This window comes from Oncorhynchus kisutch, linkage group LG16, assembly GCF_002021735.2.
Source record: "Oncorhynchus kisutch isolate 150728-3 linkage group LG16, Okis_V2, whole genome shotgun sequence".
Classification (NCBI taxonomy): Eukaryota; Metazoa; Chordata; class Actinopteri; order Salmoniformes; family Salmonidae; genus Oncorhynchus; species Oncorhynchus kisutch.
In genome coordinates, this window is record NC_034189.2 from 34,643,002 (window position 1) to 34,657,902 (window position 14,901).

The 14,901-nt window shown below is 44.1% G+C and overlaps 1 long non-coding RNA gene across 1 annotated transcript; it reads left to right on the forward strand.

Moving 5' to 3' along the window:
* The first annotated feature begins 345 nt into the window (after positions 1 to 345).
* LOC109906170 (uncharacterized) lies at positions 346 to 3,498 on the forward strand. Its single transcript, XR_004203430.1, has 3 exons — positions 346 to 428; positions 641 to 756; positions 1,141 to 3,498. It is a non-coding gene; the product is annotated as an uncharacterized LOC109906170 (long non-coding RNA).
* The last annotated feature ends 11,403 nt before the right edge of the window (positions 3,499 to 14,901 follow it).

The following is a 14,901-nucleotide window of genomic DNA, read 5'->3' on the forward strand; positions in this document are numbered from 1 at the left end:
AATTGTCATTCAAACGAGAAGTGGTTGAAACTACTTGGTATCTATTTTAAACTAATTAGTATATAGTTTGAATGACAAACAAGATACAAATTGTTTGAACAAGATAGTAAGTTGTTTTAGCGAGATACTAAGTCATTCAAACGTTAGAATCCCAAGTTTTGTCTCAGGCTTCTGTAGACTTGAACAGAGACGGTGTTTTAGTTTCCTATGTTACTTTTTACACGCATTTTTTGTAATATACCACAATTGCGGATGTTAGCTTTTATGCTGCTGTGAGGCTCAATAGGCTCAATGTAGGAGTCATATTTTGTCATTTTAAAGTCCTTGATATTCAGTGATGGGCACAGGTACTAACGGTGTCCATTTCCTATTTTTCATTTGCAGACGAAGCAGTCCATAAGTTACCTGGGCACGTACAATTTTGACAGGTATTCTTGCGTAAAGAAAACATTCCACTCTTTCTACTACAAACAAAGGTCCTTGTCCTTACTAGTGTGCTTCTAGGTGTAGGGTGAATTTGCCCTTATACAACTGTACCAAGATCAGCATTTATTTCCCCCGCTAATGGTTAGGGTTGGGGGAGCTGATCCTAGATCTGTATCTAGATCTGTTTCTAAGTGGAAACCTTTGTCATTTCCAGATCTGGCCTCCCGCCAAAGGAAGGTGTGTTATCAGGTCAAAGGTCAACCCAGAGGAGGATACGGACTTGTTCGGACACAGAGGCTCACAATGACAGCTGTGTTTATGAGATGGACCGTAAGAGATATGAACGAACACATACACACACTCTGCTCCCCTCAACCATTACAGTAATTGCCAAATAATGTCACTTCTCTGACTCTTAAGTTTGTGAATTCAAATACCAGACACCTTCCATGTGTTTTCATTTATTTAATCATAAACCGGAGTGTATTTTTTTTGTTTGCATTTTGTTATTTATGTTCAGTATTTTTCTTGCACACACAAATTCCCTTTTTATAAGTTGTTAGTCGTGGCTGGTGTCTAGTAGGGCAGGGAAGAAGGTACTAAAACACTTTGGGTTCTAATTGGACAAGTTCATGTATGATGAGGCACCTCTGTTTCAAAATGTTTTCTCCTGCTGAAAATGAGCCTGGTCTCTATTTTGTGTCATCTATACAGGCGCTGCTGTGTCTCAATGCCAGTGTGAACAGGGACTCCTACAGTGTCCCTGAGTGTGGTGCCATCAGGCCTACCAGTCCCAGAGCTATGTCAGACACTCCAGAGACTGACCTGTCCATCTGACCTGTCCTGTAACTCACCAAATACATTGCAGTGGCTTCAGGTAAAGAGACTGGGCCCAAATTCACAAACTTTCATAAACATTTGAGGTTCATAAGAAAATCATGAATTCTTAAGAATATTTGAGGAATTGCACTTACGAACAATCTTCTTGACTTTTCTTAAAAAGCTCATGTTTTTTCTTTAAAGTTTTTTGTAAATCCAGGTCTTGGGAGTTGAGATTGGTAGTCCACTGTCATGTAACTGATCTGTCTGTTCAGTAACAATTTGTATTGTTTTTTTTTATTATTATTATCATGTTTGCCACCAAAAAAGAGTAATGCCGTAAAAAAGATTTTGGGCATGGATGGAGTTCTGTGACTGTATGATATAATATTTGAAATGTAAAGATGCATCTTAAAAATGAAGTTAAATCACTTGTTTGTATATGAGGGTTATAGCAATTTTTGCACTTTCCGCAATTCTTTAGCACTACTAAAATGTCCTTAGGAAATATGTTGCAATGAGGGCTCATCTTCAGTGTCAGTGTAGAAGTGCTGATCTAGGAACAGTTTGCCTTTTAGATCATAATGAATACAGTTATATGGGAACGAGGTTGCTGATTCTAGATCAGTACTACTAGTCTAAAATGTTTTATGAATATCTGATAAACCTGTCATATTGAACAGTTGTCCCTCTATTCTGAAAGGCTGTCACATAGCCTAACCCCTTTTCATCTTAAGAAATACGATGCAATACAATGCATTCATTATCTGTGAAAGAATTTCAGATGCCAGCAGTTTCGGACTGAAGGCTTCTCAGAATGAACTGACAATGAAGTGACACAGCCACATATCGATGCCAGCAGGGGGTGCTGCTGACATATTGATGACCCATGTCAAGCACCTGACCCCTAGGGTTGCAAGCACCGGCCAACGTGAAGGATACCAATTTACTAAATGTCACTATATGAGAATCTCAATTTAATTTCCTTTATTCCTTGTGTCCTTTTGCCTCCTTTTCAAACCCCATTGGGGGGGTTGAAAGATCAGAAGGGATGTCCCTGCCTTCTGATCATCTCATTCAATGCGTTTTGAGACTGAGGCAAGGAGAGGATGCAAGGAAAAAAGGAAATGCAATTGAGATTCTCCCTATGTCAGTGAAGTGACTGTGAGGGTCCCACACTGAGGATGACCTCTGTGGCCCATTTTTCCAGGGACAATAATATGGTGTATGTTGCATCATCATACATTTTTGCTTTTTTCCACAAAATGCTCAATCATAACTTTCCTGCTTGACATACTCAACTTTTGGGACCATATCAACAGCGGACTTATACCCAAACATATTTTATTTTGTAAAGTGATCCTTTTAAAAGTCCAAGCAAGCAGGTCAAAGCATCACTAACTAGGCCTACTTTTATTGTAATGAATGATAGCTTAGGAATTGTACAGTAGGTTGTTCACACTACAACAAAATGTGGTGTGAATACTTTCTGGCACTGTTGAGTGACTGTCAGTGACTGACAACAAGAGAAACTGCTGATGCACAACCAAATTTCTAACTTAATGCTTCGGTATCTCCCTTTCTCCTTTTCCTTACCCCTTTCTGTCACTTATGCCTGGAGCCGGCTCTGAAAGCCGTAAAAAAATAGTTCTCACAGCCTTTCAAGTCAAAATGTCAGTTTATTTAGAAGTAGTGTAAATTCAACTAGGCCTAGTTTGTATTCTCCAAATACTCTCCCCAGGACTCCATAGGAATAGTTTCTTGTGACAGAATATACATGTTGTTGGATCTGGGTTCTGAGGTTACAACAGGATGCAATTCAGATGAGAACTCTCATCTCTAACAGTAGACTACTGCTCAAGTCTCCAATGGTAACAACACAGCTAGAGCTCCATCTCTTGGTTACAAAATCACTCACCGTGCTGGAACTACTGACCAGTGCAAGGCTAAATTCCTCTGGGAGTCCATCCTGTTATGCTGACCCCAGAAACCCCTCTGATGATCCTGAGGGAGGTTGATCATCCAGACTCATCTCAGAAGGTTGTGTCGGATACTGAGCTGAACCGTAGGCCTTGCAGTGTCCCGGGCCTGGCCCAGAGTGCTGTGCATCATATGCAGGCCAGAGCCAATGCCAGTAAGGTTTCTGGGTTCCTGACAGGGGAGTGGTTGAAGGATAGTCCTCCTGTCAATCAGGAGGTGAGCCAGCTCAAGAGGCCTGAACTGTATCTCGAGGATTGCAGCATCATAGCAAACAGTCAGTCAGCCATGTGTTTTTATTCACCTTTTATATTTGAGTTACACCTATGTTAACATCTTTCTTGAGAGACTAGTCTTTATCAAATAAAATAAAATGTTATTTGTCAAATACACATGGTTAGCAGATGTTAATGCGAGTGTAGCGAAATGCTTGTACTTCTAGTTCCGACCATGCATCTGTGACACCTACACCACCCTGTGACATCGGGTGGTGTAGGTGTCCTGGAGGGCAGGTAGTTTGCCCCCGGTAATGCGTTGTGCAGACCTCACTACCCTCTGGAGAGCCTTACGGTTGTGGGCGGAGCAGTTGCCATACCAGGCGGTGATACAGCCCGACAGGATGGTCTCGATTGTGCATCTGTAAAAGTTTGAGTGTTTTTGGTGACAAGCCTAATTTCTAATGCGCCTTCTTCACCAAGCTGTCTGTGTGGGTGGACCATTTCAGTTTGTCCGTGATGTGTATGCCGAGGAACTTTCCACCCTCTCCACTACTGTCCCATCGATGTGGATAGGGGGCTGCTCCCTCTGCTGTTTCCTGAAGTCCACGATCATCTCCTTTCTTTTGTTGACATTGAGTGTGAGGTTATTTTCCTGACACCACACTCCGAGGGCCCTCACCTCCTTCCTGTAGGTCGTCTCGTCGTTGTTGCTAATCAAGCCTAACACTGTAGTGTCGTCTGCAAACTTGATGATGGAGTTGGAGGCGTGCATGGCCACGCAGTCATGGGTGAACGGGTAGTACAGGAGAGGGCTGACGACGCACCCTTGTGGGGCCCCAGTGTTGAGGATCAGCGGGGTGGAGATGTTTTTTTATTTCACCTTTATTTAACCAGGTAGGCTAGTTGAGAACAAGTTCTCATTTGCAACTGCGACCTGGCCAAGATAAAGCATAGCAGTGTGAACAGACAACACAGAGTTACACATGGAGTAAACAATTAACAAGTCAATAACACAGTAGAAAAAAAGGGGAGTCTATATACATTGTGTGCAAAAGGCATGAGGAAGTAGCCGAATAATTACAATTTTGCAGATTAATAACACTGGAGTGATAAATGATCAGATGGTCATGTACAGGTAGAGATATTGGTGTGCAAAAGAGCAGAAAAGTAAATAAATAAAAACAGTATGGGGATGAGGTAGGTAAAAATGCTATTTACCGATAGACTATGTACAGCTGCAGCGATCGGTTAACTGCTCAGATAGCAGATGTTTGAAGTTGGTGAGGGAGATAAAAGTCTCCAACTTCAGCAATTTTTGCAATTCGTTCCAGTCACAGGCAGCAGAGAACTGGAACGAAAGGCGGCCAAATGAGGTGTTGGCTTTAGGGATGATCAGTGAGAGACACCTGCTGGAGCGCGTGCTACGGATGGGTGTTGCCATCGTGACCAGTGAACTGAGATAAGGCGGAGCTTTACCTAGCATGGACTTGTAGATGACCTGGAGCCAGTGGGTCTGGCGACGAATATGTAGCGAGGGCCAGCCGACTAGAGCATACAAGTCGCAGTGGTGGGTGGTATAAGGTGCTTTAGTGACAAAACGGATGGCACTGTGATAAACTGCATCCAGTTTGCTGAGTAGAGTGTTGGAAGCAATTTTGTAGATGACATCGCCGAAGTTGAGGATCGGTAGGATAGTCAGTTTTACTAGGGTAAGTTTGGCGGCGTGAGTGAAGGAGGCTTTGTTGCGGAATAGAAAGCCGATTCTTGATTTGATTTTCGATTGGAGATGTTTGATATGAGTCTGGAAGGAGAGTTTACAGTCTAGCCAGACACCTAGGTACTTATAGATGTCCACATATTCAAGGTCGGAACCATCCAGGGTGGTGATGCTGGTCAGGCGTGCGGGTGCAGGCAGCGAACGGTTGAAAAGCATGCATTTGGTTTTACTAGCGTTTAAGAGCAGTTGGAGGCCACGGAAGGAGTGTTGTATGGCATTGAAGCTCGTTTGGAGGTTAGATAGCACAGTGTCCAAGGACGGGCCGGAAGTATATAGAATGGTGTCGTCTGCGTAGAGGTGGATCAGGGAATCGCCCGCAGCAAGAGCAACATCATTGATATATACAGAGAAAAGAGTCGGCCCGAGGATTGAACCCTGTGGCACCCCCATAGAGACTGCCAGAGGACCAGACAGCATGCCCTCCGATTTGACGCACTGAACTCTGTCTGCAAAGTAATTGGTGAACCAGGCAAGGCAGTCATCCGAAAAACCGAGGCTACTGAGTCTGCCGATAAGAATATGGTGATTGACAGAGTCGAAAGCCTTGGCAAGGTCGATGAAGACGGCTGCACAGTACTGTCTTTTATCGATGGCGGTTATGATATCGTTTAGTACCTTGAGCGTGGCTGAGGTGCACCCGTGACCGGCTCGGAAACCAGATTGCACAGCGGAGAAGGTACGTTGGGATTCGAGATGGTCAGTGACTTGGCTTTCGAAGATCTTAGATAGGCAGGGCAGGATGGATATAGGTCTGTAACAGTTTGGGTCCAGGGTGTCTCCCCCTTTGAAGAGGGGGATGACTGCGGCAGCTTTCCAATCTTTGGGGATCTCAGACGATATGAAAGAGGTTGAACAGGCTGGTAATAGGGGTTGCGACAATGGCGGCGGATAGTTTCAGAAATAGAGGGTCCAGATTGTCAAGCCCAGCTGATTTGTACGGGTCCAGGTTTTGCAGGTCTTTCAGAACATCTGCTATCTGGATTTGGGTAAAGGAGAACCTGGAGAGGCTTGGGCGAGTAGCTGCGGGGGGGGCGGAGCTGTTGGCTGAGGTTGGAGTAGCCAGGCGGAAGGCATGGCCAGCTGTTGAGAAATGCTTGTTGAAGTTTTCGATAATCATGGATTTATCGGTGGTGACCGTGTTACCTAGCCTCAGTGCAGTGGGCAGCTGGGAGGAGGTGCTCTTGTTCTCCATGGACTTTACAGTGTCCCAGAACCTTTTGGAGTTGGAGCTACAGGATGCAAACATCAGCCTGAAGAAGCTGGCCTTAGCTTTCCTGACTGACTGCGTGTATTGGTTCCTGACTTCCCTGAACAGTTGCATATCGCGGGGACTATTCGATGCTATTGCAGTCCGCCACAGGATATTTTTGTGCTGGTCGAGGGCAGTCAGGTCTGGAGTGAACCAAGGGCTGTATCTGTTCTTAGTTCTGCATTTTTTGAACGGAGCATGCTTATCTAAAATGGTGAGGAAGTTACTTTTGAAGAATGACCAGGCATCCTCAACTGATGGGATGAGGTCAATATCCTTCCAGGATACCCGGGCCAGGTCAATTAGAAGGCCTGCTCACAGAAGTGTTTAAGGGAGCGTTTGACAGTGATGAGGGGTGGTCGTTTGACTGCGGCTCCGTAGCGGATACAGGCAATGAGGCAGTGATCGCTGAGATCCTGGTTGAAGACAGCAGAGGTGTATTTGGAGGGCCAGTTGGTCAGGATGACGTCTATGAGGGTGCCCTTGTTTACAGATTTAAGGTTGTACCTGGTGGGTTCCTTGATGATTTGTGTGAGTTTGAGTGCATCTAGCTTAGATTGTAGGACTGCCGAGGTGTTAAACATATCCCAGTTTAGGTCACCTAACAGAACAAACTCTGAAGCTAGATGGGGGGTGATCAATTCACAAATGGTGTCCAGGGCACAGCTGGGAGCTGAGGGGGGTCGGTAGCAGGCGGCAACAGTGAGAGACTTATTTCTGGAGAGTCATTTTTTAAATTAGTAATTCGAACTGTTTGGGTATGGACCTGGAAAGTATGACATTACTTTGCAGGCTCTCACTGCAGTAAACTGAAACTCCTCCCCCTTTGGCAGTTCTATCTTGATGGAAAATGTTATAGTTGGGTATGGAAATCTCATAATTTTTGGTGGCCTTCCTGAGCCAGGATTCAGACACGGCAAGGACATCAGGGTTAGCAGAGTGTGCTAAAGCAGTGAGTAAGACAAACTTAGGGAGGAGGCTTCTGATGTTGACATGCATGAAACCAAGGCTTTTTCGATCACAGAAGTCAACAAATGAGGGTGCCTGGGGACATGCAGGGCCTGGGTTTACCTCCACTTCACCCGCAGAACAGAGGAGGAGTAGAATGAGGGTGCGGCTAAAGGCTATCAAAACTGGTCGCATAGAGCGTTGGGGACAGAGAATAAAAGGAGCAGATTTCTGGGCATGGTAGAATATATTCAGGGCATAATGCGCAGACGGGTATGGTGGGGTGCGGGTACAGCGGAGGTAAGCCCAGGCACTGGGTGATGATGAGAGAGGTTGTATCTCTGGACATGCTGGTTGTAATGGGTGAGGTCACCGCATGTGTGGGAGGTGGGACAAAGGAGGTATCAGGGGTATGAAGAGTGGAACTAGGGGCTCCATTGTAAACTAAAACAATGATAACTAACCTGAACAACAGTATACAAGGCATATTGACATTTGAGAGAGACAGCGAGGCATACAGTAATCACAGGTGTTGAATTGGGAGAGCTAGCTAAAACAGTAGCTAAAACAGTAGGTGAGACAACAACAGCTAATCAGCTAGCACAACAACAGCAGGTAAAATGGCGATGACTAGGCAGGGAGGGTCGGATTAACTAATCACAGAGCCTGAGTGCAGCTGGGGCTGACAGATAAAACATAAACAAGCAGAATGGAGTACCGTGATTTAATGGACAGTCCAGCATGCATCAGCTATGTAGCCAGGTGATCAGTGTCCAGGGGGCAGCGGTGGATGGGGCAGGGAAGCTGGACTGGCGAGTATTATCCAGGTAAGGTAAAGGCCGCTGGCAGTGGCTAACAATGACTAAATAGCTTGTAGCTAGTTAGCTGGTTAGCTTCTGGAGGTTTTAGAGTGTGTTCTAAAAAATAATAGCGATTCCGTATCACATTGGGTGAGGCAGGTTACCGGAAGGTATAAACAAATAAAAAATCGAAAAGAGATTGAAAGTAAATATGGGTCCAGTGAGTGTTTGGGACGCGGCGATTCAGACGGTTAGCAGGCCTGTGCTAACAAGCTAACAGTTAGTAGGCCGGGGCTAAACAAGGTAGGATGATTGTGGACTTCAGGAAACAGCAGAGGGAACACCCCCCTATCCACATCGATGGAACAGTAGTGGAGAGGGTAGCAAGTTTTAAGTTCCTCGGCATACACATCACAGACAAAATGAATTGGTCCACTCACACAGACAGCATCGTGAAGAAGGCAAGTAGGCAAGCAGCACCTCTTCAACCTCAGGAGGCTGAAGAAATTCGGCTTGTCACCAAAAGCACTCACAAACTTCTACAGATGCACAATCGAGAGCATCCTGGCGGGCTGTATCACCGCCTGGTACGGCAACTGCTCCGCCCTCAACCGTAAGGCTCTCCAGAGGGTAGTGAGGTCTGCACAACGCATCACCGGGGGCAAACTATCTGCCCTCCAGGACACCTACACCACCCGATGTTACAGGAAGGCCATAAAGATCATCAAGGACATCAACCACCCGAGCCACTGCCTGTTCACCCCGCTATCATCCAGAAGGCGAGGTCAGTACAGGTGCATCAAAGCTGGGACCGAGAGACTGAAAAACAGCTTCTATCTCAAGGCTATCAGACTGTTAAACAGCCACCACTAACATTGAGTGGCTGCTGCCAACAACACTGACACTGACTCAACTCCAGCCACTTTAATAATGGGAATTGATGGGAAATGATGTAAATATATCACTAGCCACTTTAAACAATGCTACCTTATATAATGTTACTTACCCTACATTATTCATATATGCATACGTATATACTGTACTCTATATCATCGACTGTATCCTTATGTAATACATGTATCACTAGCCACTTTAACTATGCCACTTTGTTTACATACTCATCTCATATGTATATACTGTACTCGATACCATCTACTGTATCTTGCCTATGCTGCTCTGTACCATCACTCATTCATATATCCTTATGTACATATTCTTTATCCCCTTACACTGTGTATAAGACAGTAGTTTTGGAATTGTTAGTTAGATTACTTGTTGGTTATTACTGCATTGTCGGAACTAGAAGCACAAGCATTTCGCTACACTCGCATTAACATCTGCTAACCATGTGTATGTGACAAATAAAATTTGATTTGATTTTAGCAGTTAGCGGGCCGGGGCTAAACAAGGTACCAGTTAGCGGACCGGGGCTAAACAAAGTAGCAGTTAGCGGACCGGGGCTAAACAAGCTAGCAGTTAGCAGGCCGAATTAGCAAGCAAGGAGATAGCAAGGGCTAGAAAGTTAGCCTTTGGGGGGCGTCGCGATGGGGTGAGTCTATTTATGCCTCTTCATGCGGTGACATTGATAGACCGGTCGTGGGTCCGGATATTGTAGCCCAGGAGTATGCTTCGGTGGTAGTACAGGAGCTCTGGCCGGGCTAGCTTCAAGCTAAGTGGGTGGAAATGCTAGCCAGGAGTAATCATCCGGGGTTGCGGTAGCTAATTAGCTAGTTGTGAAGATCCAGCTGAAAATGTTCCGTTTACGGTGGGAATCCGGGGATAAAAAAAAAAAATAATATATAGGTCCGTTATGCTCTTGTTAGAGCCGCGTTGTTCGAACTGGCGAGAGCTTTCCGAGCTAAAGGTTAGCTGATGATCGGTTAGCTGAAGACCGCTAGCAATGGTTTGTTGACTGATACCTGGTAGTTAGCTGGCTAGCTTCAGTTGAGGGGATCCGAAGTAAATATAAGTACTTTAGAAAAAAATAGCTACATTGGGTGAGGCGGGTTGCAGGAGAGTTGAGGTTTAGCAAATTTTTTAAAAAGATAATCGAAGAAAAATATGTAAAAAAATATAAAAAAAAACGATATATACGATATATACAAGGGACACGACAAGACCTCCGACTGCTACGCCATCTTGGAATTGTTACCTACCCTCACAACCTGGGAGCGGCCCGTCAGGAAGTTCAGGACCCAGTTGCACAGGGTGGGGTCAAGACCCAGGGTCTTGAGCTTAATGACGAGTTTGGAGGGTACTATGGTGTTAAATGCTGAGCTGTAGTCGATGAACAGCATTCTTACATAGGTATTCATCTTGTCCAAATGGGTTAGGGCAGTGTGCAGTGTAATTGAGATTGCATCGTCAGTGGACCTTTTGGGGAGGTAAGCAAATTGGAGAGGGTCTAATGTGTCGGGTAGGGTGGAGGTGATATGGTCCTTGACTAGTCTCTCAAAGCACTTCATGATGACGGAAGTGAGTACTACGGGGCGGTAGTCGTTTAGCTCAGTTAGCTTTCTTGGGAACAGGAACAATGGTGGCCCTCTTGAAGCATGTGGGAACAGCAGACTGGGATTAGGATTGATTGAATATGTCCCGTAAACACATCAGCCAGCTGGTCTGCGCATGTTCTGAGGACACGGCTGGGGATGCCTTCTGGGACTGCAGCCTTGCGAGGGTTAACACGTTTAAATGTTTTACTCACATTGGCTGTAGTGAAGGAGAGCCCACAGGTTTTGGTAGCGGGCCGTGTCAGTGGCACTGTATTGTCCTCAAAGCGAGCAAAGAGGTTGTTTAGTTTGTCTGGGAGCAAGACATCGTGGTCCGCGACGGGGTTGTTTTTTCTTTTGCGGTCCGTGATTGACTGTAGACCCTGCCACATACCTCTCGTGTCTGAGCCGTTGAATTGCGACTACTTTGTCTCTATACTGACGCTTAGCTTGTTGATTGCCTTGCGGAGGGACACTGTTTGTATTCGGTCATGTTTCCGGTCACCTTGCCCTGATTAAAATCCGTGGTTTGCGCTTTCAGTTTTGCGCGAATGCTGCCATCAATCCACAGTTTCTGGTTGGGGAATGTTTTAATACGCTGTGGGTACAACATCATCGATGCACTTGCTAATAAACTCGCTCACCAAATCAGCGTATTCATCAATGTTGTTCGACGCTATGCAGAACATATCCCAGTCCACGTGATTGAAGCAATCTTGCAGCGTGGAATCCGATTGGTCGGACCAGCATTGAACAGACCTGAGCACGGGTGCTTCCTGTTTTAGTTTAAATAGATGACAACTGTTGATTTTAATTCAAGGAAATGTGAGTCAAACACCCACAAAGGCTAATCAAGTGAACTGAAAATTCTGTTACTCTCAAGATTTAGTGCAGAGGGAAAAAAAGTTATCTGTCTATTCGATTAATTTCCTTGATTTTCCATTTTCTTTTATTACCAACAGATCAACAGTCACTTACTGGAACATCTTTCCTTCAAAGAAAGGCTGGTCATTTTTGTGGTGATAAATGCTCAATTTGCATTCTAAGTCAGATCTTCCTCCTGTAGTTTGTACAGAAATATGGTCAAATTAAGTCTAATCAAACTTTAAAGTGCATAAAAAAAATAACAAAAATTGCAGCACACTTTACAGTAAAACAGTCAAATGAAAAGAAGTCAAATCAAACAATAAGCATTAAATGGGAATAATAAAAGAACATAAAACACAAAGGACGTCCAAAACAATCACATTTTTGTCCAAAGTGCTTTCGTTGTCACATGTCATAGTAGAGGACGCCATACTATCCTGAAAACAAGTACAAGGCTCAGTTACAAAATAATTATTGTTCGCAGTTGAGATGTGCTGTAATTCTGGTGTGACAAGATCATTTGAACTGTAGAAATACTTACTATCGTACACCTCACCTCACTGCGGAGCAATTGAGTGGAGAGAATTTGAAATGGAAATGGTTTGACTGGAGTATGTTCATGAGAAATTAACCTGCAAAGCTTTTTTAATAAAAAAAATGTAACTAGGCAAGTCCGTTAAGAACAAATTATTATTTACAATGACGGCCTACACCAGCCAAACCCAGACGATGCTAGGCCAATTGTGCGCTGTCCTATGGGACTCCCAATCACAGCCGGTTGTGATACAGCCTGGATTCGAACCAGTGTGTCTGTAGTGACACCTCTAGCACTGAGAGGCAGTGCCTTAGACCGCTGCACCACTCAGGAGCTGATTGGCTGTATTTGCTCTAAATCAGTCATCATCGAACAAATGTGGAACACAGAGTGATGTCATTAAATGCATGAGTTACACCAGAAAATGATCAGCCACACATTAATCTGAGAGCTGTAATAAACTGTCATAGATCTTTCAACTTGAAGTGATTTACCAGCTAGTTTACACTAGAAACAAGTCATATGCCTCTCTTTAGGCTTTTAGAATAAAGGTCTATAGGCCCTATCCAGAAACAACTCCTTGCCCGCAACACCTGTGTGAAGCTAGCCACAATAAGGAGTAGCCACAATGGTGGAATTTGAGGTTTGCCTTCAAAATAAAGGTCCCCGCATTGAAAATGATTAAAACTAATTGAAATAGTGGAATCATATTTGGACTAGATAATGATAAACAAGGTCGGAATGTTATTATATAAATTCAACAAAAGACAATAGTTAATAAAAATAAATAGAAAAATAACACTGATTTAGAATTGCATTGGGGGCATACTCATATGCACGGTACAACCTAAGCTATGGATTGTGCACCCATGAAGTGGGTATCAGCCTACTCAGTGACACTCACAGCACCATTGTACAGCAATTAGGCAAGGCACCGTGACAGAATTGTTTTTAATTGTTTTTTTTTACCTTGTTTCAGATACTGGTCCTAACGCTCTAACCTTGAGGCTACCTGTATCTATTGAACGATACAACTGTACAGCTAGAGATTGTGCTCAGTGATATCTACAGAACACAACTGTGTAGGGTTTAAACAAGTAGTGTTTCAGCTCTTATTGCAGGAGTTTTTTCATGGGTGCACAATCCATAGGGTAGGGTGTCTTTTCTTGAATTTCTAGAACAACATTCCAACCTTGTTTATCATGATATAATCCAAATATGTGTTGATTCCAATGTGTAACCATTTGCATCACTTTCAATTAGTGATTTTTATTTTGAAGGCTATTCGCAAATTCCACTATTGTGGCCAATCCTTATTGTGGCTAGCTTCACATTGGTGCCTGCTAGGCACTTGTGGAGATGTGAGAGAATTGCACAGGTGTTTATTCAACCTAGCCTATCAGAGGGCAATGTAGAGCTATTAGAATATCCTCTCAGATCTTCAAGTGTCTAGGGTGGAGGAGGGCTTGGGGTTGTTTCTGAGCGCCAATGAATATTGGTTGTAGCTTCAATGATGTTAAGCACCCTTCCCTCACTACTGAACGGAATGGGCTTCCCTGCAGAGAGGATGCCAGGGCCAACTCAATAAGACTAACGCAGAGCTTCCTACAGTGGGGCAAAAAAGTATTTAGTCAGCCACCAATTGTGCAAGTTCTCCCACTTAAAAAGATGAGAGAGGCCTGTAATTTTCATCATAGGTACACTTCAACTATGACAGACAAAATGAGAAAAAAAATCCAGAAAATCACATTGTAGGATTTTTTATGAATTTATTTGCAAATTATGGTGGAAAATAAGTATTTGGTCAATAACAAAAGTTTCTCAATACTTTGTTATATACCCTTTGTTGACAATACCAGAGGTCAAACGTTTTCTGTAAGTCTTCACAAGGTTTTCACACACCGTTGCTGGTATTTTGGCCCATTCCTCCATGCAGATCTCCTCTAGAGCAGTGATGTTTTGGGGCTGTTGCTGGGCTACACGGACTTTCAACTCCCTCCAAAGATTTTCTATGGGGTTGAGATCTGGAGACTGGCTAGACTACAGGACCTTGAAATGCTTCTTTACAAAGCCACTGGGATCATTGTCATACTGAAAGACCCAGCCACGTTTCATCTTCAATGCCCTTGCTGATGGAAGGAGGTTTTCACTCAAAATCTCCCGATACATGACCCCATTCATTCTTTCCTTTACATGGATCAGTCGTCCTGGTCCCTTTGCAGAAAAACAGCCCCAAAGGATGATGGTTCCACCCCCATGCTTCACAGTAGGTATGGTGTTCTTTGGATGCAACTCAGCATTCTTTGTCCTCCAAACACAACGAGTTGAGTTTTTACCAGTTATATTTTGGTTTCATCTGACCATATGACATTCTCGCAATCTTCTTCTGGATCATCCAAATGCTCTCTAGCAAACTTCAGACGGGCCTGGACATGTACTGGCTTAAGCAGGGGGACACGTCTGGCACTGCAGGATTGGAGTCCCTGGCAGCGTAGTGTGTTACTGATGGTAGGCTTTGTTACTTTGTTACAATTTTGTTTCTGGTGTCCTTTGACAGCTCTTTGGTCTTGGCCATAGTGGAGTTTGGAGTGTGACTGTTTGAGGTTGTGGACAGGTGTCTTTTATACTGATAACAAGTTCAAACAGGTGCCATTTAATACAGGTAACGAGTGGAGGACAGATGAGCCTCTTAAAGAATAAGTTACAGGTCTGTGAGAGCCAGAAATCTTGCTTGTTTGTAGGTGACCAAATAATTATTTTCCACCATAATTTGCAAATAAATTCATTAAAAACCCT